The 24,862-nt window shown below is 45.7% G+C and overlaps 1 protein-coding gene across 1 annotated transcript in view; it reads right to left on the reverse strand.

Annotated features, from left to right (window-relative positions):
• The window catches only part of LOC144799373 (ras-related protein Rab-11A-like), a 90,317-nt gene that overhangs the window by 20,487 nt on the left and 44,968 nt on the right, over positions 1-24,862 (reverse strand). The window lies entirely within an intron of this gene.

Raw genomic sequence — 24,862 nt, forward strand, 5'->3', positions numbered from 1 at the left:
AGGTTGATGGACAGGTGGGAGGGGCCAGAGCAAATGGCAGGGGGAGATACAACTCACCTGAAAGTTTTGCAGGAGGAGAGGAAGAGATGAACTGAGGGCCTCAAGTAGGGAGGGCAGTGGGAAAGACTCATGGGGAGAGGAGCCTGTTCGCGAGTTCTGGGATAGCAGAAGAGACAGGCTCAGAGAGAGAGGAAGTGTGGCAGACTGAGGTTAAAATGTTTTGGGGGTAGTTGGGGACCGTGTGGGATGGTGTGCAGGGGAGGGAGGGGTGCAAAGACATAGGGTATAGACGCTGATAGACACTTAGGAGCAGCAAAGAAGAGATGTATGTTTAGGAGCACACTGTGTGCTGGGAGCAAGACATGACTAGCCTGCATTGAAATACCTGTATTTTCGGGCATTCTCTTGGTCAGGAAGTAAAGGGCTTTGTTAAACGAGGCGCTTTTACTTACTTTCGCTTTTAGTGCAACGAGGGTGGAAAGTGACGGGCAGGAGAGAGGCTGGGGAGCGGAACTATTGGGGCGAGAAGTTGAAAAATGTGATTCACTTTGTGACAGCAGGGGCACCCCTCTCCACTGCCACGGCATTAATCAAGGCACTTTGGTGACACCCCGGGTGGCTAATAAGGCAACTGGGAAAGTGCTGCGAAATCCAAAAGCAAGCGCACAGAGTGGTCCCGACTGTACCCGTGCTGAGGGAGGGAGGCGAGGGAGGGAGGGAGGAGAAATACGAGACGGCCTGCCGGCCGTGAGACGTGTGAAGCAGGGGGCGGGGGGAGCAGATACCTTTGAAGTGAAGCTAAGCTTCACTTCAAAGGTGTGGGGGGAGTGCGGCTGAGGGAACAGACGGCGATTTGGTGATGTGCACGCGCATTTTAGGTCAATGCTCAAGCGCATTGACCTAAAAGCCACGGGCACAGCACCAAATCGCCAAGTTCGGTAAAGTCTGTTTAAGCCCCAATAGAGCTTCGCCAGCTAGGCGCATGCGCCCAGCAGGCGAGCCCTAAAAAAGAGAGAACTATGAAGCATGCAGTGCGCACAGGAAGCTTGCAGATCTGGAATGCACAGCCTTCACAGATTTGGGAATGAACGTCCGTTTTTATCCTGGATTGACCAGAGCAGCGCTCAGCAAGATCTATTGTGGAGGATTTAAAATATACCCTAAGTGGGGTTCAGCTCCTGCCACGGGAGTATTTCTTGATCACTTCGCACCTTTTGATATTTGATTAATCATTCAACCTTAAACGGTGTGTTTACACTGCAAAGCATGAGGTCATTGTTCACATGTCAAACGTTCACTCAAACTTATTGCTGCAGGTTCAATTCTTTAGGAGTGTTTTAAAGAAATAAACGTTTGCTTTGTACTACAGACCATCTTTAATATGTTAGTCAGGGCTCAAAATGCATACTGGAGTTGCTGGGTTTGCCAGTGTTTGATCATGGGGTGAACACAAAAATATCCTAGCTGAGCAGTTAAAGACTGATCTACTTTAACTGGAAGCGATTCCAAACCCACTCTATTACACTGATCCACACCCGAAAACACCTTGACTGTCGTCAGGGGGACAATGTGTTGAAACGTAATCAACTGAAGAAATGGACAGTGATTAATTTGTAAAACAATAAGTGCTGGACCCATACTCTTTCCTCAGAATCGGCCACAGGCATCTTTAATCACCATACACTCCATGCCCCTCTATCACACCTGCACTTTGTTTTCTATTCCAGTTTTCTCCCTATGCCATTGTTTTTCCATCTCTCTCTTCCTCGAGCTTTTCCGCTTTTGTATTTGGCTCTCTTGCTCCGGGTCCAACTTGCTGAGGAGGGGCCCCACCTGCCAGCAACAGCTCAAACCAAGCACTGCATATGGGCAAATTCTACACCCCAGCAGAACTAAGCAAAGATCATGTTCCACGTAGATCCACAGCCCAATCTAGCAGTCCACTATACAATATATTTCATGACTGTACAATATATAATCATACTCCAGCCTTACGAACCACCATCTAATACAACATATTAACAACAGGAAACACTGCAAATTACAATATCAACAAAATAAACGTCAAGAAGAATGCCCGAAATGTAAAGTGCACACAGATTGTGAACGCATCTGGGAACCATAAGATTGTGACATTCTATGTTACACGTGGAGCAAGAGTGACTCGGACAAAATTACACTACATTTGGTAAAGTGCAGATACTGGATCTGAAGCGAGATTATCAGATTCTGAGAGCAGCACGTTAACCACTAGCCCTCATCTCTTACTAATATTGAAAGACTGGCACACCACACCGGAACCATTGCATCACATCCTAGGTTTTCAAGTGAAAGAAACAAAGTACCTGCACTTATTTTTAAAATGGTCAGGGAATAAAGAAAAGGGGGGGGAGGGGAGTACCAGCACTTCTCATAAAGTGTGCTTCTCAAAAGAAAGGGGGACTCTGGATACAGAGCGCCTGCACTTCTAGGTTTCCATTCTAAGCACTAATCAGGCGTTTGAAAAAGTCAAGTTGGCCAAAAGCATGGCCCTGCACAATGACAACTGAAATAAGCACTTTGGAGTGATATGGGAGAAGAAACCAAAACCCTGGTGAATTTAGTAGGAAATATCTGGATGGACCCTGAATTTGCATGCGATATACCAGAAATAATAACAGCGGATGCAAGAGGCTTAGTGCTCAGTGCTCCGAGAGGGCCACGCCAGGTAAAGGCAAATAATGGACACATTAATGTAGGGTCCATAGGACCCTGATTCAGTCATTCACCAGCTGAACCCAAAAATAACCTCTTTAGGTCACATGCTAGAATGAAGTGGCAAAGAATTCGGTTTAGTGACATTTACAGGCCTTAAAACATCATTTTATTTCAACTGAATAACCAATGTATTGCCATTCACTTTTAAACATACCTTTTCAAATTGTTTTCTATTGCTTTTTCCCCTGGATAAAGGTTCTAAATAAACTGTCAATTGAAATATCCTGTTGATTTAAATTATGCTTTGCCCTGTGGGTCCTCGGTAATGAATTTGCCAAACACAGGATGTTATTTCACATGTATTAATTACGTTGGCGAAGGCCTCGAGTAAAGCCTTCTCGATCCAAAGACGATTTTGGGGCCAGCCACCCTTATCCCGAGTGAGGCACTGGCCTTTGCAAGATTGAATGTGCTCGGAGGGAGGGTTAACTGTACAGAAAGGCAGACAGCACTTGGTAAACTCGCGCCTTTGAAACAAAAGAGCTAAACGGAGTACTGTAGCTAGCACTGATCAGAGCAGGTGGTGCTGGGTGAGGGGGCAGCGCGCGCCATTACACCACCTGACCGCCTCCGTGGTCCACCTTAACAAGCATCACTGAGTCACAGCCCTGGTATTTAAGGAATGCCTGTGAGAGGACTTAGCCCTTATCTGAGCACATTCCTAGGCCTCTCCCCCCACAACACGCCGAGCGAAAAAGCAAGCCTACATTTCTTGATATTTTTAAATGCGCATCGCTTTCCACAAACCTCCATACGCAAAAAAAATAGAACACCTTTCAAAATGATTCTTATGCCATCTCGGAGATGTCAGCTTAGGAAATGGTAAAACGCTATTACTTTAACAGTTGAGTGGAATCAGTGTCAAAATATCAAGGTCAAAAAATATCAAAACACTTGTGTGGATGGCGCAATCGGAGCCGGCTGCAGTGTGAAGAGTGCTATCACCCATGCGCTCACAACACTGCTGTACGCACCGGACACTCCTCGAGGGGACCCCAGACCACTCTGGAAGTCTCACTCCGTGGAAGGACACGCATTGATATCCGAGCCTTGGCACAGGAGTAAGACCTACTAGGGGGACAGTCCCTACTGTACAGTAGGATCATCCATTCTATCAGTAGCCAATTGTAAAAGGATACCACAAACCCCACAAAAATTTTTTTTTAAAAAGAAATCACTGATGCAGGAACCATACACAACAGGCCAGGGGCGTGGAACTGCTTTGTGGCTCTACACATCCTAGCTGAACACAAGGGTCTCTCCAGGCAGGCACTCGGGGACAAATGGGAACTGACAGTAGGATGGGTCTTTATCAACATAATGACAATGTACCTTAGAATACATTCAAAGGTGTCTCTTACAGCCAGTTGCCTCTCCCCAGAGTTAGGCCCCAACTCGCTACCTTGTCAGTCTCTTTTTTGTGCCCTGCCATCTGGCTGGGTCTGCGCTGCGAGCGGCGTCTCCGTTTGCTATCCCCTTTTTGTGAGGCCTACTCACCCTGCCGTTCGGCATCCCATAATGAGTGGCCCTCCTTCTCCACAACGCCCCTTCGGTTTGCCTCCATAACCATCTGCTGTACCTCTCTTACCGCCACGCCACTAGGGAGGCTTAAGTCTTCCTGCGGCTCCCCCCTTCCTGTGACACTCTTATTTCCACTTCTGCTGCTCTTTTTATGCAGCTTGCAATCAATGGCATGCTCTGCTCCATCTTTGCCGTTATATTTTGGTACGCTTGTTCACCATGATGCTTCATCACCCTCGTCTCAGCTCACCATGGGCCATACATGAAAATAATATTGGGAGACAGTCAGCTGCAGCTTATGTAGGCCTGATACAGCCCCCCAATGCCAAATAACCTAACCCACTTCACCACTGCCCTTTACGGGCTCCCCATACTGACTCATTGGATAACCACTGGCAGCAGGAAGCTGGCCTGTTCCTCGCATCCTGCTACATGTGCGACTTACTCCTGCACGCTTATTCGAAGCGCATGTGATGTGCAATTGATCACAAAATTTACTCCGGCTGCTTGTCCCGGTTTGCTTCCCCCATCACCCCAGCTGCCTACTCATAACTCGAGGTGATATGGACCACCGGTCCCTGTTGCTCCACCACAATTGTTGTCCCTAAAATGAGGTCTTAGAAAGTGTGCATACCCCCTGAGACCAGGGCACAATAGACACCCCCATGGAAAGGACGCCATAACCTTCCAGGTTATGCAAGGAATGGCAATGCTTGCGATCTCTAAGCCCCAATTGGGCACAACTACTGTAACCTCAGCTCAAAAAGGATGTGGTCACTTGCAAGAATCTTGCAAGCAACCTTAATGCTTGATTGACGTAGTGGTCCCTACCTCGGGGAATATATACATGCTTGTATGTCAGCCATTTCTCATGGTAGAGTTGGCCAACCACCCAGACGCACTTTTTCGGCCACGGCTTACAGGCCAGGTTGCACGAGACTTGATAGTTGTCTGTGTTGGAAAATAAACAGGGGCGTTTTGCTTATATGCTTTCCATATTATCCTTGGCCTGGCTTAGAGGCTCAAGCGAAGCGGACTGTCTGCCTGCATTTCTTGGTAGGAATTTGGACAAAATAGGTTGTGCAGCCTTTCCTGCTGGGCAATCGTGTGGGTCTGCCTAAATAACCCCTGGACCTGGTGTTTATTCCCCCCAATCTCCCAAGCGCACGTGCCAACAGCCCCTAATTTAATTCGTTTTTATAGTCGCGCTTCAGAATTAGAAAGGAGCTTACTGACTGTATTCCTAACTGTTGGCCACGTGCGGTGCACTTGCGGGAGCCCAAGAATCGTTCTGCGTTACGGGAGACTTCCGGTCACCTTTACTCTCAGGCCCCCTGAACACCCGCATGGCTGTGATATCGTTCTCCATATATTACTCTCCTGGCTACAAGGAGCGTTTGTTATTTGTTTTCTAGACCAGACCCCTGCTTGCGTGATGACGCAAATACCATCTCTAGGCAGATTTTTACTGCCAGATTTTTACTGCCATTGTGTAATCTACTGAGCCGTGCCCTGGTCTCGGTCGGGAAGCTCTAACCTTGACCCCCCCCACACGCGCCTGTAGCTTTAAAGCGGTCACAGGCTGGAGAGGAGGCAGTCCCCGCCGAGGTAAGTAGGACTGTTCTGATGAAATACCGTTGGCTAGTGGTCACTACGACGACAAACCTTTGAATTTACACTGCTGGTCTGGTTGCTCCAGACTGGCCCTCGCTCCCCTTACAAGGAACAGCCTCTCTGACCTTGCTGGTCCGAGTAAGAAGCGATCTTCAAATCCTGCGTGGGTTGCGTTTGCCAAGGCCTGTCCGGAAGCAGACACCGCCGACAGCGAACACCTTCGTGGGACAGTCCGTGACCCACTCCTGGTCATCGATGCCCCCGAGTCCACATGGCAGCGGAGACAAGCTTCTCAACAACCACCTGATTGCGCCCGACATCGCCTGGTTCTTTCCTGGTTCCATCCTGGTCACTGGCTAGTGACCCAGACTCTGTCCCCTCTGCTTTCAGGTACTCTACATCTTCGATCTACCCTTGGATCCAACTGGACTCTTCTCTCCTGGCCGCCTGCAGCATCTTCATCTTCAGGCTCCATAGAACTCCACGACGAAACCCGACACACTTTGACACCTATGCAGCCGCGTCATGAGGGTGAGGTAACGAGAGAACTCCGGTGCTCCTGTAGTGGTTTACACCTCTAGTGTCCTAGTTTAAAGTGGGGAAGTTCTAGTCCAGTCGGAAGACTTCTAAAAACAGTAACTTTGTAACTTTTACGCGCCATTGACTTTGCATTGGTGCATGCATGTGCTTTTAGCGCTGCACCCGAATCCCGCGGGCCTCTCCCGTCCTAACTACTGTTAGACCAGTGTAGCCCTAGCGATTCCCAAGGCCCTAGGCCTGATCATTGTTCGAGACATGGTACTTATACCACTATTTTAGTATATGGTTTGAGTGGCCACCGGCCCTATCCATAATTGTGCAACTTGTGTATCTTTAACTGTGCTTTTGTTTAAACGCTTGTGCCTCTGTCCTCATAAAGAGTACAGAGGATTATTCTAGTAATAAATACATATATTTTTAGAATATAGAACTTGTGTGGTGTCCTTTCATTTGGTATTAAAAAGGATTGCATATGTTAAAACAGCTGGCTTCACATGCCCTCTTGAGTTAAGCCTAAGACTGCTTAGGCCTATGCTACCCCTAGGATAGCTTGTCTATAAGGTGGACTTACAACCACCACCATAAGGGTTGTTTGGACTGATACAAGGTGCTCACTAGAATAGTGAACATCATACATCAGGCCAACTTCTCACACCACCTTAGATGGTTGTGACAGATCGGCAACATAAACATAAGATACCGCAATCTACCAACATACACTTTTAAGAGCTAGGCTTCACTAGGCTATATGTCAGACTTAATTGGATCGAAGGATGAAAGGAAAACCATGGAGACCTATACCAACAGGTACAGATTTATAACCATAGTGCTTTCCCCTGCAACCCTGCCTTTGCCATGTATAGGTGCTCATATCTGTAGTGGCCACGAAGATAGGGTGGGACACTACTCATGTGACCACCCTTTAATTATACACTTCAATTGTAAACAGATGGCTTTATGAAGAATCTTCCAAGTGCCAAATAAGTTTAGTGCGGGGATATGTTCGATGACTGTTGTGTATATCATAAACGTGGAAAGGTGAAAAAAACAAATAGGATACATTAACATTTTTCACAATACTGGTTGTAAATTGTTGACTAGCATAGATTCCGGTAAAGATATTAGTGTACTGGAACAGTAATATTGGTCTATCAAAATTGCATATGAGAAAAGTTGAATACATTGAAAAATGATAAAATAGTTTCAAATAAACGTTGACTGCACACAACAGACTGCCAATATTTCGTCAGGGTAAGCATACATTAGGTGGTGTAGGTACACTATTGTAACTGCACATCAACTAGCCTTGACAATATGTGTTTAGAGGATACTGTGCAGTCTTGTTTAATACTTATTTCAGTCAAAAAAACATAAAAGCAGCATAAACTAGGAAACACATTGTATAAACTGATTAATAAATATATCTTAAAAGCTGGAATTCCCAAGACACCTTACTACAGTATTAAAAGTTTTTTGTTTGAAGTTTAAGTAAAATTTGTATACAAAAAGTCAGTTGCACACTTTAGCCGCTTCAATGCGGCGCATATTTCCCCGTTGTGCGGGTTCTACATGTGCGCACATCAGACGGTCCCTAGCCGTCCGACGCACACGCCCACCGTGACATCAGACCGCCCAGGGCCAGCCAACAAACGGAAGAGGTTAGGACACAAATTTGAAGGCGAAGCTGTATAAAATGAATATTTTGCTAAAAATAAATCCTTTCTTGGCAGGTTGTGTTTGATAGTTTGCTAAACAGATGTGTGCAACTGTAACTAAGCCATCGGAATTATAGTAGACATATGCTCAATGTTTAGATTCTGGCATTTGCAGGAGTATCCTAGTAGGAATAAGCCAAACTGATTCTAATATTTTAGCGATTGCAAAAACCACACAGGAACCCGTGTCTTACTTGCAAATACGCAAAGCTTGTTTACGGAGCCATATCCCAAGGTATCTGCACAAGGGGACAATCCAGCGTCTTCGCTGTCTGGTGTATGCGGGATAAAACATTATTTTTTTTAAAGTAGTAGGGCATCTGTCTCCTGCATTGCTCCACATGCTGAGCAGGCTGCACTACCCTCTGAATGGGATCTCCATTTACTGGTGAAGGATGCAAGTGGCAAAGTTCCCAACCTAGATTTTATATAGAGATCTAGTAAACGGTGGGACAATTACATCCAAGAAAGTTTCAAAACCACAGCTCAGTTTTTTGATGCACAAAAAATTAAAAAAAGCATTGGCATAGCCAATAGGTCTCACCTTTGGGACCTTCTAAGTGGTTAGTCATGCAGCACATTATCCTGGGTGCTGTGCCGCCATGGATTAAAGCATTGCACACACTAGGTTTTATAATATTCGCTTGTAAGCAAAGTGTGGTAAATAAATAAATAATACCTCTCTTTTTGACTAGACATATATCATAACAGATAGCTCAATAAATAAGAGTCAAGATTCGAGGTAGTAGGAGTTTTGCAGGTTTAATACAGCATAAGGACAGGAACAGGACAACCTGCATAGGAATAGAATGGCAGGGCCCAGCAGCTGCTGGGGCTGGATCTGGGATGAGCGCGCTGACTTTTAATAACAATACATGAGCATATATACATAACGCAAACACATAGCATTACATTGCAGTAGGCGTAGCAGTGGGTGGAGCAGGAGGTGTGACGCGTAGCAGTCGCGAAAGATAAGGGGGAAAAGAGGTGTAACGGGGCGTATACATAGACATGTGATGCAAACGTAACAGAATATGTCATGAATAGGGCGGAAACCATGGAGGGGGCTACCTAAGGAGCCGGGACCTCTAACCTGATGGTGCGCGCAAACTAGCAATGACGTATCACTAGGAGAAGCTGGGGGCTATGAACTCTGTGCTAAGAGCAGAGACTGAAGTCTGGAGAGTCAGGGCGACATGTACCTAAACAGTATCTAGTATCTGATGTTTAGAGAACATGTTGATATAAACTAGAAGTTAGGAGGGGAAAGGCTAACTTGATTCTAAGACTGGACCATGCATTATTCTACATGTAGTGCGTGATGAAGAATATTAAATGACCATTAAATGCAGTATTTCTCTAACGTGGAGACGTGAAGGCTAGACAATGACGGAAACTATTGATGCAGTTCAGTAGCTTAGGAATGCAGAGAAGGAGGACTGAACTGATAACGGGAATCATAACATATTCTTGGCAGACTCAGAGGCTGAGCCAGGCTGGACCGGGCACTGCGAGGCAGGAAGTAAGTGAAGGGTCGAGGATACAGGTGGGGGCTGTATCGCTCCTCAACGAGGTTTCAGGAGACAGGAGCTGAATCTGGTGTCCGGGCCCTTTTGAGGCCTAAAAACGGGGACTTTATAATAGAATAACGTGCACACTGAGAAACGTGGCAACGTAGCTTTACATAGGCCTGATATTCGTAGTATTCACGAGGACTGGAAACTGGCATACTAGAGGTGGACACAACTATAATTGCGTCTTGAATCGAACATGGGGAATACATATGCATATTTAATCATGCACACATAACATATGATGGATGACACGTAGGGACACAGAACATGGCAAAATTTACTTTTCCACATTCCCTCCTTGTCACTACGTTTCCATCAGGAAACATCAATTTTCATGATACCGTCTATTATTTCATACAGTATCATTTGCTCGTCTCGAATTATCCTGGAACGGGATTTAGAACGGGGCTTGGGACTAGGAATACAAGAGGTAGCACAAATGCCGCAAATCGCAGGGCCACATTGTATACAGAGACAGCAGCTAAATATGATCGCTACTGCAATACCTAGGAAGGACAATATTTTCCATCCCCATGCGGAAATTATATTCCAGAACCAACCGGACCATGTCCAGGTGCCTGGATCTTGGTGTATCAGATGGGCAATTTTATGGAGTCTGGTTATAGCTGAATAAACAGACGGCGCGTTATTTGGAATGAAAATGCAGCAACTAGATCCGATGACTCTACAGGCCCCGCCCCTATCGGCCAGTATGACGTCAAGGACGAGACGATTCTGTAAAACGACAAATCTCATAGCAGATTGCTCTTCGGTTAAGTTACCTAGAGCAGAGGCAGTCTCATTTACTACAGCTTCGAGGGTTCTGGTTAACCTACGGATTAGCTTACTGTTCTGGATAGGTCCTATAAAGAAGAAGAAACCTCTGTTGAAATCTGTATACTGTTCTAGAGCAGTTTCAGTATAATCGACAATTGGGGACTCCCTTCTATGTCTAATGTGTACTAGATGTGTGTTTCTATGATAATCAGGTGGGGCTAGGAAAACTGGTGGCAGTAGGAAGGCAATGTAACAGGTTCCCTCCCAATCGAGGGGCAGACGAACATATGCGGTTTGACCACAAATAAAATAAGAATGACGTGAAGCTTTGAAAATAGATTTCCCACTGTCACTATACTTGACAATAGTAGTACATTCACTATGTCCTACATGTACAGAACCATAATTTCGGACACATAATTCGCCTTTGACTGGTAGTACTGAAATAGCAGGTAAGTCTGGAGTAGTATCAGACTGAACATTCAGGACCATGAAATTCGAAGAATAATTACCTAAATTATACACTTCATTTTCTAGATCTAACCCGGTTCTGTGGGGGAGACCTTGCTTGTCTGGAAAACATGTACTGTTAAGAAAAGACATATCTGTTGAGGATGACGTTAACGTGGACCATGCTCCACACGAACCATTATGTGAAAATGGATAAGGAAAAAGTGGCAGAACTCCCTTCGGTGTCTGGAAAGGGGGGAGTCGACCACACACCCAACAATTAGTGGCATTGCTGGTCTGGTGTGAGTAATGTAACATGCGGATAAAAGAGTTATTTCGCATGGCGAGGCGGTAAGAGTTCATGAGGAGGCAGATCACTAAACGTGTGCTCTACTGTAGCATTAGCAGACTTATTTACATGAAGAACTGGGAAGTACAAGAAAAATGCATAACTCGTGCAGGAAATCATAATACTGAGAAACAATATGAAACATAAAAAAACGATACATCGGATTGAGTTTTGACTAACTCTCTCACTATGGGGGTCTATTTTATACATGTCAGAAACAGTCTAACCGTTTCACCTAGGGGAGGACTTAGACAATCAAACTGACTGACTTATTTTACTAGACCGGAGTTTTAGCTTGTACTCCTGTTGTGGAGTTTTCTCTAACAGGGGAGGGGTTGTAGCAATGTCTTTTGCGGGACAGTCCTTGAGAACAATATTTTGGCAATCCTTTGAATCCTGGGAAATGTTCTTTAAGGCGGGTTTCAGTCCATTAAAAAGTTTAATATGAGAAAGGTGTACCCAGCCTTTGCGTCCTTCCAACTTCACGGCTGTACGGGTGGTGAGGAGGACCTGTCGGGGCTCTTTCCAACGAGGCTCCAGCGGACTTGATCTGTCAAAGTTGCGGACCATCACCATGGATCCTGGAACGATTTCGTGCGGTGCCACCTCGGTATTGTCTGGAAATGCGGCGGCAACCTGTGAACGACATGAGTTGAGGGCAGACATCAAGGAAGCTAGGTAATCTGTCAGCATATTACTTGAAACATCGGTAATACTTCGGGGTCTAGGAGTACCCCACATATTTGGGGGGCGGCCGAAAACGACCTCATACGGGGACAGACCTGATCTGGAATGTGCGACCATGCGCATATAAAATAAAGCGACTGGCAGAGCTACTAGCCAGTCCACACCTTTTTCTTTACACACTTTTGCAATACGGATTTTTAGAGTCTGGTTATGTCTCTCTACGAGACCGGCTGCTTCAGGATGGCGTACACAATGAAACTTCCACTGGTACCCTAGCAAAAGGGAAACATGCTTCATGAGTTCAGATGAGAATGGCTGGCCGTTGTCAGAATATACGACTCTAGGGAGTCCATAACGGGGGAAGAACTCACGAACCAACTGCTTGGCAGTGGTCGCGGCTGTGTAATCTGGGACTGGATATGCTTCTGTCCACCTGGACAAAGCGCATACAACTACAAGGACATACTTGAAACCTCGACATCGCTCCATCTGAATATAATCCATCTGGAGGACTTCAAAAGGGTGGTCAGGAGGCTGGAATCCACCTTGTTCCACCGGGACACTTTTACCTGGATTAAACTGACTACATATCATACAGGTACGGACTTTCTGCTTGGCTGCAGCTCGTAAATGCTTGTTGAACCAAATGTTCTGGATACTGTCTAACATAGCTTTTTCTCCTAGATGTGCTGGACTATGTGCGGTATTAATAATGACTTGAACCATAGAGTCGGGGAGAAACCATGTGGCTCTACCCTTCGTTAACCATCCTTGATCTGTCTGGACACCTCCTTGTTCGGACCATTTCTTGATTTCTTCGGGAGTAGCATGTAACTGGATATCTATGACATCTTGTGTAGGGTCCTTAACTGTCATACATGTAATCGGATCTGGAGTGTGTGTCTGTGTCGGATTAACTTGAATGTCTGGAGTCTGTGCTGTAAGCTTGGCTGTGCGATCTGCTAGATCATTACCTTGGGAAATAGTGTCAGTAACTTTCGTATGTGCTTTGCACTTCATGATAGCAATAGATGTCGGTAAATGTATGGCATCTAACAGAGCTTGAATAAGGAGACCATGCTGAATCTTGGTTCCATGAGAAGTCATGAAACCTCTCTCCTGCCAGAGCACTCCGAAGTCGTGTACAACTCCAAATGCGTAACGTGAATCTGTGTAAACATTAACTTTCAAGTTCTTGGCGTGTATGCAGGCTTGTGTCAGAGCAACTAGCTCTGCTGCTTGAGCAGACAGGGTATCAATACGGTGTGTCTCTATAACTTCGGTGTCAGTAGTCACTGCATACGCGGCGACTAGTTCTCCTGTACTAGTTCTCATACATGAACCATCCACATAAAGTGTCAGGTCGGGATCTAATAACTGAATATCTGTCAGATCTTGTCTTGGCTTTGTCGTAATGTTAACTACTTCCACGCAATCATGTGTGGCAGGATTTGAATTAACTGATGGTAACAGTGTAGCAGGATTCAGGATGTTGCAGCGTCTGATTTCTATGTGTGGCTGGAACAGTGTCAATTCATAACCAGTTAAACGTGCAATTGTCAAGTGTTGAGTCTGTGTTCGGTTCAAAAGAACTTCCACGGAATGTGGAACTTGTACTGTCAAGGTATGTCCTAAGACTATGGAATCACTTTGTCTGATAGCTAGTGCTGTGGCTGCAACTGACTTGAGGCACGCAGGCAGAGCCTGGGCTACAGGATCTAATGTGCTCGAAAAATAAGCACAGGGCTTGTATTGTCCTGCTTGATCTTGTGTGAGAACAGATAATGCTGTACCTTCGCGTTCAGTGACGAAAAGTGTAAAAGGCTTACTGTAGTTCGGTGTCGCTAGAACTGGAGCTTGGCATAGGGCTTTCTTTAACTCATTGAAACTAAGTGTATGTTCAGATGTCCAAGGGAGGACAGTCGATACGGCTGCCTCCTGTGTTGTTAACTGTATCAGTGGCTTGGCTAGAAATGCATACTGAGGAATCCATTGTCTGCAGTAAGAAGTAAGGCCGATAAAAGCACGTACCTCCTTCTGGGTCTTGGGCTGAGGAAGACTCGCTATTAACTGGATACGGTCTGATGTCAACTGCCTACCCCTCTTGGACAGTAAGTGTCCTAAGTAGACCACTTGCTGGACACAGAATTGAAGCTTAGAAGGGGACACCTTGTGCCCCATTTCGGCTAGGAAATACAGAACTGTAAGGGATGCTCGCTCGCAAGCACGTTCAGAACGGGCTGTGATCAGTAGATCATCGACATACTGGAGCAGGGCAGTGTCAGTTGGCATGTGAATGTTGTCTAGTTGTCTCTTAAGTGCTTGACTGTAAATACTAGGACTTTCTGTGAAACCTTGAGGAGCTCGTGTAAACATATAGCTCCTTCCATTTAAACAAAATCCGAAAAGGAACTGGCTGTCTGGATGAATAGGGACACTGAAAAATGCGTTCTTGAGGTCTATGACAGTGAAGAACGTGGCTTCGGAATCAATGGCCGTTAATAGGGAAGAGATGTCTGGGACAACTGGGTACTGAGGAATAATACATTTATTAAGCTCTCGTAGGTCAATCACTAATCGATATACTGGGGGTGCATTTGGATCAGTACGTTTCATGACTGGAATGATCGGAGAATTACATACATTGGAGTCAGTTTCTACAACCACTCCTTGAGCCATGAGCTCGTCAATAATTTTGGATAAGGCTGCTACAGCCTCAAGTGGCAATCTGTACTGTCTGATTCGTAGTAACACTACACCTGGCTTGAGAGTCACACGATAGGGTGTGATTTGCATATAACCTACATCAGTTGGACCTTGCGCCCATAAGTGCTGTGGAACATTAGACAGTCTTGAATCAAAATCACGTAATACATAGTGACCCTTGAAGTCACGTAGGAACAATCGTATTCCCTCTGGGGAACAGCATATGACTGCACCTAACTCTTTCAGTGTCTTAATGCCTAATAGGTTTTCTGGACATGACTTAGTAAGTAACAGATCAGTCGTGCGGGACAATGGACCTACTTCTAGAGTAACTGGCTTTGAAATCTCATTTACGATAGGTTTTCCTGAAAATCCAAGGGAAACATTTCTTGAGCCTGAGAGCGGAGCCCTTGGAACTTCGGCGTGACTAATTGTGGTCCTACTTGCCCCTGTATCAATCAAAAACTTTCTGTCTTTCCCTAATACTTGACTGTGAACATAGGGACCTTCTTGATCTACAGGTATCTCGATGAGAGGCAAGCCTACCTCCCTCTCTAGGCTGTTTCATGAATACTGCTGGTACTCTGGATACTCAGACTGTGCATACTGGTACATCTGCGATGTAACATGTTGTGTTGCAGCGATAGGCTGCGGTGCGGTAACTGTCTGTGGTGCATTCTGTGGCTGAGGAATCTGTGAAACTTGTTCTTGTCTAGGCGGACGTGGTCTTTCTTTAGTTTTACCAGTAGCTATGTTGTGTTTCAGAACTGCACACTCATTTATAAAATGACCTGGCTGTTTACAATAATTGCAATTCCCTTTAACGGGAGCTGCAGGATGACTGGCTTGATTCGGACCCCTCTTCTGACTGTCTTGAGGAACAGATTGTGCAACTAGTACTTTCATTTTCGTGTCTTTCATACGTTTTCTCTCGTGTTCTTGCTCTTCTCTGATTCTATTCTGGTGATACTGAAGCATTTGCAACATCTGGGACGGGGTATTAGCTTGCCAGGTACTTTCGACTTTCAGAACTCGATTTTTAATTTGTGGACTTGAATTCTCGACTAATTTAGTAACAAAAAGGTGAGGGTATGACTCACTACTTGTCTTGAGGCCACTGTTGATACTAAAACACTTTTCAAATCTAGAATAAAAATCACTAATATCCTCGTCTTGCTTCTGTTTACAGGCTGAGATTGCATCCCAGTCTTCTTTTCTCGTTGTCAATAATCTAGGTAAAACTTGTATTAATAATTCTGGTAATTCTTTACATTTATCTCCAAGACCGGTACCTGGTACTCGTGCCTTGTCTTCAGCTTCTAGAACTGCCCAATCGATCTTTTTCTCTCCCACCTCCCATTCTTTTTCCTTGAGCTTTTCATACACCCCTGCGGGCAGCAGAACCTTTAACATTTTAATTATATCTGGATATGTGTATTCTCCCATACGGAGCATGTCTTTTAATTCTCTATGGAACCCTGCTGGATCTTTGTCATGACAGGGAATTAATTTCTTCATCTCGAGGAGTTCCATCTTTGTTATTGGAGTGTAAACAAACACTCGCTGCATTTCGCCACCCGTTCCTTTAACTGGGTGGACTTCTCGTAACGGATTCTGTCTCTCCATGTAAAATGGTTTACTTTCTGGGGGTGAGGCATGAACAAAATGCGGGTTCAGAAACGTTCTATATTTGTGACGCTGTTCTAGAATGACACTAATTAAGTCGGTACCTAGACCTTTCCATCTATACTGGAGTAACTCGTTCAGGATATCATGTAACGGGCCTGGATCAGAGTGCTGACCCTCATACAATGTAATGAGGTGCTGAATCATATACATACCCGCCAGTCGTTGCTCGGCTGGGGGCATTTTCAGAAACATTTGTGCCACTATTTCGTCTGGAAAAGTGGTAGAATCAGTAATCCATCGGACTGCTGATCGGGCTAGTTCTTGTTCATGCATGGTACTTAACTGACTGTAACCGATTCGTGATTTCAGAATGTGATCGGTAGCTTGGAATACTTGTTCTAGAGAACCTTGTTCTGGTGCTGGAGAATGAAAAATAGACTTGTGTTCTAGGCGTAAATGGCGATCTGGAAGTCTAGATTTTCCTACATACGCTATTCTGGAGGGATTCTCGTCCTCTACCTCTTCAGTATCAGAGTTACTTTCTTTCTCGCTTACTTGTGCTGCTTTACGTTGTTCGTGTATCTTTATTATTTCTCTACGGATTTTCTTGTACATACTCTCCACAGCACCGACGGTCTTGTGCTTACCCTCGGCTATATTATCACTCCACCTTGTCAGGATTTTCATTTCGGCCGGATCTTTAGACGGGTAATCTTGTTCTCTTATTAGACAATTTATCAGAAACTTTAATATCATGAGCTGGATCTCGGCTTTCCTTTGAGACATGGCCTCGCTAATACTTTCTGGATCATCCCCTGTACGGATGAAACGATATATTCTGTCTAGATCGTCTTTCATATTCGGTAAGGTGACTAGATACTCGGCCACCTTTCTTACACGGAATGAATATAAAACCATATTATCCTCGCCTGGGACTGGATCATAACAGCATTCGGCAAGGGATTTTCTTATTTCTGCTACAGTCTGATGTCTGGGCGTACGCTGTGACGCTTGTGCATGTAACTCGGCTGTCGTTAAACGCTTGTGTGGCGGCGGGGTTTGAGGAGGACCTCCCCCTGCGGCCCCTAAACTGGAATCGTCTACTGAGGCTCTTCGTCCTGGCAAAGTGGGAAATGGAAATGCAGGCTGGACTTGTATGGCGGGCTGGACCGGGGGTACCGTAACAGGTACTCCGGTGTCTGGAGAAGCGGGAAGTGCCTGATTTACAGGGACTGGCGGAGCGCGAACAGGATTTGCATATTCTGGGACTGTGTCGTCCAAATAGGACGAAATAAAGATATCAGCTGCGGTCTGTTTGTGACGTAGCTTGGTCGGAACTAATGGTGGCGGGAAATTACTGGATGCCTCTGGGGTCGCTTTTGGCAAGCCCTCGGCAAGGAGAGGATACATACCCCTATTAAGGGCATGCCTCTGTCTGTCTGACTGTTCGGCTTTGACTTGTTCACCAATCTCGATTAGTTCTTTTTCTTGTGCTCGTTCTAAGGATTCTCTACTTAATTCTGACTTTCTGATTTCCTTTTCAGTTCTTTTATGAGCTTCTTTACGCCATAACTCGATGGCATCTTTCTGTGACTGTCTGGCTTTCTTTTTCCATAATGCTTCTTCTACTCGCATGATGCACTCGGCATCCCATGTACCCGATACGGGCCACCTATACTTTTCTTCTAATCGTTTGGTATACTCTACCCATAAATCTAGATACAATATGGCGCTTATGCCATGCTTCTGATACATAAAGTGACCTGGACTGTCCCTCGGCGGGACAGGAACTGCTTCTTCTAACAAACCCTTTCTAGTTTTTAGCTGACGTAATCTCGAAAAGAGAGACATTGGAAACTTGAATCGGAACACAATACAATACACGAGAAACAATAACAATTTGGAGAACAATTCAGGCATACCACGACATTGGAAATACATTGAACAACATCATAACATAACAGTTCGGACAGAATATTACCTGGAATACTGAGAACAGAAACACAAGAATTTCTCGAGAACGGAACAGACTAGAGTTACTGGATGCACTGCTGAAACAGTACGGAACATACCGGTCCCATAAAGGGACGCATCAAGACCCGTATCCACCTAGGTGAACACTTCGTTTGTGAGTCTGTGTACCACCAACCCACGGACCAGAGTCAATTTAGATTGACCCTGTCTAGATACTACCCCAGTAATGGTACTCACCGGGCAGCAAGAACGGAAGGCCTCGGACTGGACTGGACTGCTACAACGACGGACGACGAACTTCGGACTTCAGTTACGGGTGGGCCTCCGGATACCTCGGACCTTGGACTCTTGGCTTGGGCTCTGGTCGGGACTCGCCGCGTTCCTCCACCGTCTCGTTTGGATGCTGGACCGCCTCCTCTGTCTCCTCCGTGGGCCTGAGGGATACTTGAAGCAGAAATATCTGCCGGTGCACAGAAGAGTTCCGTCACGACTGCAGAGGGTCAGGGGGTCGGCGTGGCTTCACGGACGCGTGGGGAAGGGGCAAGTCCCTGTTCGGGCGCCATTATGTGGTAAATAAATAAATAATACCTCTTTTTGACTAGACATATATCATAACAGATAGCTCAATAAATAAGAGTCAAGATTCGAGGTAGTAGGAGTTTTGCAGGTTTAATACAGCATAAGGACAGGAACAGGACAACCTGCATAGGAATAGAATGGCAGGGCCCAGCAGCTGCTGGGGCTGGATCTGGGATGAGCGCGCTGACTTTTAATAACAATACATGAGCATATATACATAACGCAAACAAATAGCATTACATTGCAGTAGGCGTAGCAGTGGGTGGAGCAGGAGGTGTGACGCGTAGCAGTCGCGAAAGATAAGGGGGAAAAGAGGTGTAACGGGGCGTATACATAGACATGTGATGCAAACGTAACAGAATATGTCATGAATAGGGCGGAAACCATGGAGGGGGCTACCTAAGGAGCCGGGACCTCTAACCTGATGGTGCGCGCAAACTAGCAATGACGTATCACTAGGAGAAGCTGGGGGCTATGAACTCTGTGCTAAGAGCAGAGACTGAAGTCTGGAGAGTCAGGGCGACATGTACCTAAACAGTATCTAGTATCTGATGTTTAGAGAACATGTTGATATAAACTAGAAGTTAGGAGGGGAAAGGCTAACTTGATTCTAAGACTGGACCATGCATTATTCTACATGTAGTGCGTGATGAAGAATATTAAATGACCATTAAATGCAGTATTTCTCTAACGTGGAGACGTGAAGGCTAGACAATGACGGAAACTATTGATGCAGTTCAGTAGCTTAGGAATGCAGAGAAGGAGGACTGAACTGATAACGGGAATCATAACATATTCTTGGCAGACTCAGAGGCTGAGCCAGGCTGGACCGGGCACTGCGAGGCAGGAAGTAAGTGAAGGGTCGAGGATACAGGTGGGGGCTGTATCGCTCCTCAACGAGGTTTCAGGAGACAGGAGCTGAATCTGGTGTCCGGGCCCTTTTGAGGCCTAAAAACGGGGACTTTATAATAGAATAACGTGCACACTGAGAAACGTGGCAACGTAGCTTTACATAGGCCTGATATTCGTAGTATTCACGAGGACTGGAAACTGGCATACTAGAGGTGGACACAACTATAATTGCGTCTTGAATCGAACATGGGGAATACATATGCATATTTAATCATGCACACATAACATATGATGGATGACACGTAGGGACACAGAACATGGCAAAATTTACTTTTCCACAAAAGAACAGTTTGATTTATACCATGGACACTTCACAGCTACCAGACACACAAGATTACCTTTTGTTACCATGGCTGGCACCTCCTCGGCGAAATTTAAGGTCCCAAAGGCAAGACATTGGCTATGCCAATGCTTGTTTTTATTTGCACTAACAAAGTTGGCGCTGTGCGTTCTCCTGATTTTACGCCCACCCTGTTCACATACATTTATTGAAGGTTCAGCCGAAGATGGGTGAGAATTACACCAGCCGAAGACCGGGTGCGTGCAAATAGGGACGCACTCTAAGGGACATTGTGAGCCTACTCTCCATCGGGGGAGGGCAAAGGTGGAGAGGCCTGAGGAGGTTGCCTTAAGCACCACATAATAACCTGTCAAAAGGGACAGAGGCAAGAAAGAAGAGATAACGGCTCTGTAACCAGCTTTGTCCCAAGGCCTTGGAGGGGGGCCAGTCAGGGCAAGAAACATGGCAAGTTATGAAGGCCACTCAGCCATCAAAGCGGCTTCGGAGGTCGTGAGCGTTGGAGTGGCAGACACAAATTGTAGTTCAGCCATGCTTACCTGGAGCGCAGCAGCAGCTGAAGACAAACAGCAATAGAAAGCCAAGGATGGAGAAGCTCAACTGGACCCATAGTTGAAGCAGGAAACATCTTCGTTGTCAATGTGAGCAAAGCTACGTTCTCGTGCTCAAGCGAAGGGGGAAGTCCCTGAAAGATTGTACAGCACCCACAGGGAAGAAAGTACAATCAGGGTGACACCGGAGCCCCTGGCTGCACCACAAGGAGGTCAGAGGGAGGCACTTGACTCCATTCAGAGCAGCCCCTCCATCAAAGACCGGAGGAAGGGTCTGCACAACATGCCGAAAGGGCTGTGCTCTCCATTTTATTGAAGCGGAGGTATTGCTGTAATGGGTCCCCAACGGCACTGTCAGCTGCACAGCAGGGCCATAAGTTGTGGGTATCACTAATAAAGACCTGCCACACACACAAACTGGGGACGAGCGGCCTAATAACTCAGCAAAACATACATTTGTTACCCATGCTGCCTAAACAAAGTGCGGCCATGAACGAAAGTGAAAGCGCAAGGATGTCAAAGGAAACATCTTTGCTGCCAATGTGAGGAAGGCTACGTTCTCGTGCTCAAGCGAAGTGGAAGTCACCGAAAGATTGTCCAGCTCCCACTGAGAAAAAAGCACAAGCAGGGTGACACCGGAGCCCCCGGCGGCACCTAAAAAAAAAAAAAGGCGGTCAGAGGGGGCTCTACTCCATGTAGAGCAGCCCCTGCATCCACTCGAGCTTGTGCTGGCATCCACCTTGCGGGAGCGAGCAGCGGCACGTGGGCCATCTGTTTTCAATTAGCGTGCTCACACCCGCAAGGTGGGTGCCAGCACAAGCACGAGTGCTTGAAAAGAGCTGACCAATTTCTAAAGGTAATCTCCTAGAGCAGCGCATGCCGCTGCCTAGGCGAGACCTAAAAATAAGTATGACTACCACCACTGCTGGTGGTGGTTTCCAATACCTTCCTCCATTAGTTTGTACAGAAGGCTTCTTTGATCCCCTTCACAGAGGAAGCAGAGATGCCCTCTGGCCATTGTCAGATCATAGGCCCGCAATGCAGAAAGGGATTGCTAGAGATAGCTTAGCCACGGTAGAGTGTTGACACACTTTAGGATTAGAAGATGTCCTTCAATTAGTTCCTAAAACATTCCAGTTCAGGAACCAACCATAACCTCACCCAGTATAAGATTGGTTTTAATTTCACTCCGTCATCAATTGGGTGAACATTTAGGTCTACTCTGAAAAAGACCCGGGTGCCTTGGGGAAGTCCAAGTGCTGCTCTCAAAAACTTCTTTTCAGCAATACCGAACGAAGTAACATTGCCAAGGCCCATAGTTCAGAACCATAGTTAGCCACAACCACGGATTGGGCTCACCAGATTCCCAGTAGTGGGGACATTGGTTGAAAAGATATATTCGTAGCAAAGTTCAGCGTGGCAGCTGCCCTAGGATTAAAGAATCCACTCTTGACAACCTGCCTGTTCCATGAACTGGTGTTGGACAGACCTATCTATGCCCATATAGTCAAAGTCTGAGACTCTCTCCAGATTAACTGCCCCCTAATCTAACTTTCTCAGTATTGGTTAGGTGGGTGGATAGCCATAAATTTAGTTTCATCAACATTTATTGCTGGCCCATTGGTGGTGCAGAACAACTTGAATTTTTCCAACAATAGTTCCAAACCTTTTAGGGTTTGACAGCAGAAGAAGTGTATCTGCGAATAACAAAGCCAGGATCTTAACACCACCCAGGACAAGGGAGTTATTTATGCACTCCATTAGGAAATCGAAACACCCATTGATAAAATGTAGAAAGAGTTTGAGCAAGGGCACATCCTTGCTCTACACCCTTGTCTACTGAGATATGATCAGTCAGTTCACCCTCTAGGCCCCATCTTACTTGGGGTGGGGGGATGCCCATGTCCTTCGCGGGCCCAAAGTTTGTCTCTGTGCAATCTATATGTACAGGTCAATAAAAAGATCTTGCATTTTTGGGTAAAACACCATTGAGTAAGATGGCCAGACAAAGCAAAAACCTAAACTACATGTTAACAAGCACTGGAAAAAGCAAATGGTTCTGACAGTTTTGTTTTAGTCCACACAGGAACAAGAAAGCTGCATTCAGGGGGGAAAAAAAAGCAGTTTTCTGTACAACATGGATCTATGAGCTTCAGAATTTAATATGTGATCATTCCGTATATCTTGAGTCATAGAATAGTCCCTCAAGCATTGTGATGCAAGCACTCAGGCGGAATGACACAAACAGTACAGTAACTCTTGAAAAAATTGCACTGTCAAGCTAGACCAAAAAAAAAAAAAAAAGACAAAAAAACGGTTTCCATTACAACAAAAAAATAAAAGTTACACGATACACCACACCCATTATACTTCACAGTTTCTGTGAAGTGCAACACAGGGCACATAGCTAGATTTAGCATTCTAAATCTGTTATTACTTATTTTAAAACACAGAGCCTGCCTCCATAGTCTCTACAGAAATGTTCAGGTTTTGGAATATTTGAAAGAAAGAATATCACAGCTTTTATGAAGTTTGGGTGCTGGCTGTGTAGTGTCATGACCCCTCGGATGACCTTCTGAGGTTTGCCACTAAATCAGAGGAGGAAGAGGGACACAGTTTTTGAAAATGTACCAGACTTTTTTTTAATTGAACAATCACTAATACTGAAACTCACCCTGGCTGAGTTTATATATATATATTCAATGAAAAAAACAAGGGTTACAGGTACATTATAGTTCGGCTCAGATTTCACTCATACAAAACCAGTGGAATATAGCAGTTATTAGTTAACCAAGCAAACTATAACTTCCAGCCCTGCAATGCACTGCTTATGATCTCACATATTACATCACTCATGACATGGCCAGTGACGTCACTAATTACTTCATCCACAGAACCACTCACACCCCATACAGCCTCTCATACGTCCACTCACATACCCATTCACAGACCCATGCTAGTACTCACACGCCCACTCACTCCTCCATAGAGCCACTCACACATCCATTCACTAATGCATAAAGCTACACATAAAAACCAGTCACTAACCCAATACAGCTACTCACACACCCACTTATTCACCTACAGTCATTCACACAATCACTCATACAGCCTCTCAACACAGCCACTCACTCACCTATACAGGTATTCACACATACTCATACAATCACTTACATACCCATTCACACATCCATACAAGCACTCACACATCCGCCATAGCAAGCAAGAGCATCAAGTATGTTCTCGCTAGCTGGAAGTGGAACAAAATTACCTTGACAGAGGGAGCTGCTTGTTTAGCAGCTCCCCTGTGTAAAAGCAAGGCTTGTTCCTGAAGGGAGCCAGCAGGGTCTGCAGAGCCTCCAGGTTCCCACAGCGGTCCCCAGGGCCCCCTCATCAACAATTTCAGAAATGCCTGGCCCTGGGGACAGGGTTCCCATGGCTGAAATGTGCCCGAGGATGGGTGGGGGCGGGGGGGGGCGGGGGGGGGGCATGCAGCCAGTCTCCCCCATTTCAAAAGCCTGGCGCCAGGGGATGTGGTCCACAGGGCTCAAACCAGCCCAGGGAATAAAAGGGATTTTTTATTTTATTTTAAAGCCGGCCGCAAGTCGCAGGAGGCCCTAACTCTTTCACAAGCACTCTACAAACATGCCTCCAGGTGCACTACTAGTTGGGGAAGAGTGACATGCCAGTTGTTTTTTAATTTTATTTATTAGGGTGCCCCCCTTCTCTGGGCCATTTTAGGCCATGGGGCCGACCTTCTTTTCTTTCCTTGTTTTTTTAATTAAAAGGGAGGAGGGGCGAGCAGCCCACCTCTCTGGCTGATTTCGGTCCCGGTAACCCAATCCCAGGCCTTTCTGATTATTTTTTTTGTATATTCTTTTCCAGGCAATAACCTCATAAAACTATTGTATATTGTAAAAACATTGTAAAATCATGAGTTAACAGTGTTGAGTAAAGTCAGACTACTTATCCCAATAAATGCTAAATGGCCAGGAAAAGCTCAGCAGGAATGTGATCACTGCTGTGAGATTTCATCTACTGAGCAGCACCATTGAGCTTCTTTTGTTGGTGGGATCTCGGCCATTCCCTGTAGTGTGCCATCACCGGATGTTTACGGAGATATCCGTTGCTCTAAACAGAGATGGATTTATACCACTAAAGTACTTCACTCTTAATTGGCAGTTATTGGAGAGGTGTGGCTCACTGGTTAGAGGCGGCAGACCTGTAAG

Source organism: Lissotriton helveticus, chromosome 12 (genome assembly GCF_964261635.1).
Source record: "Lissotriton helveticus chromosome 12, aLisHel1.1, whole genome shotgun sequence".
Classification (NCBI taxonomy): Eukaryota; Metazoa; Chordata; class Amphibia; order Caudata; family Salamandridae; genus Lissotriton; species Lissotriton helveticus.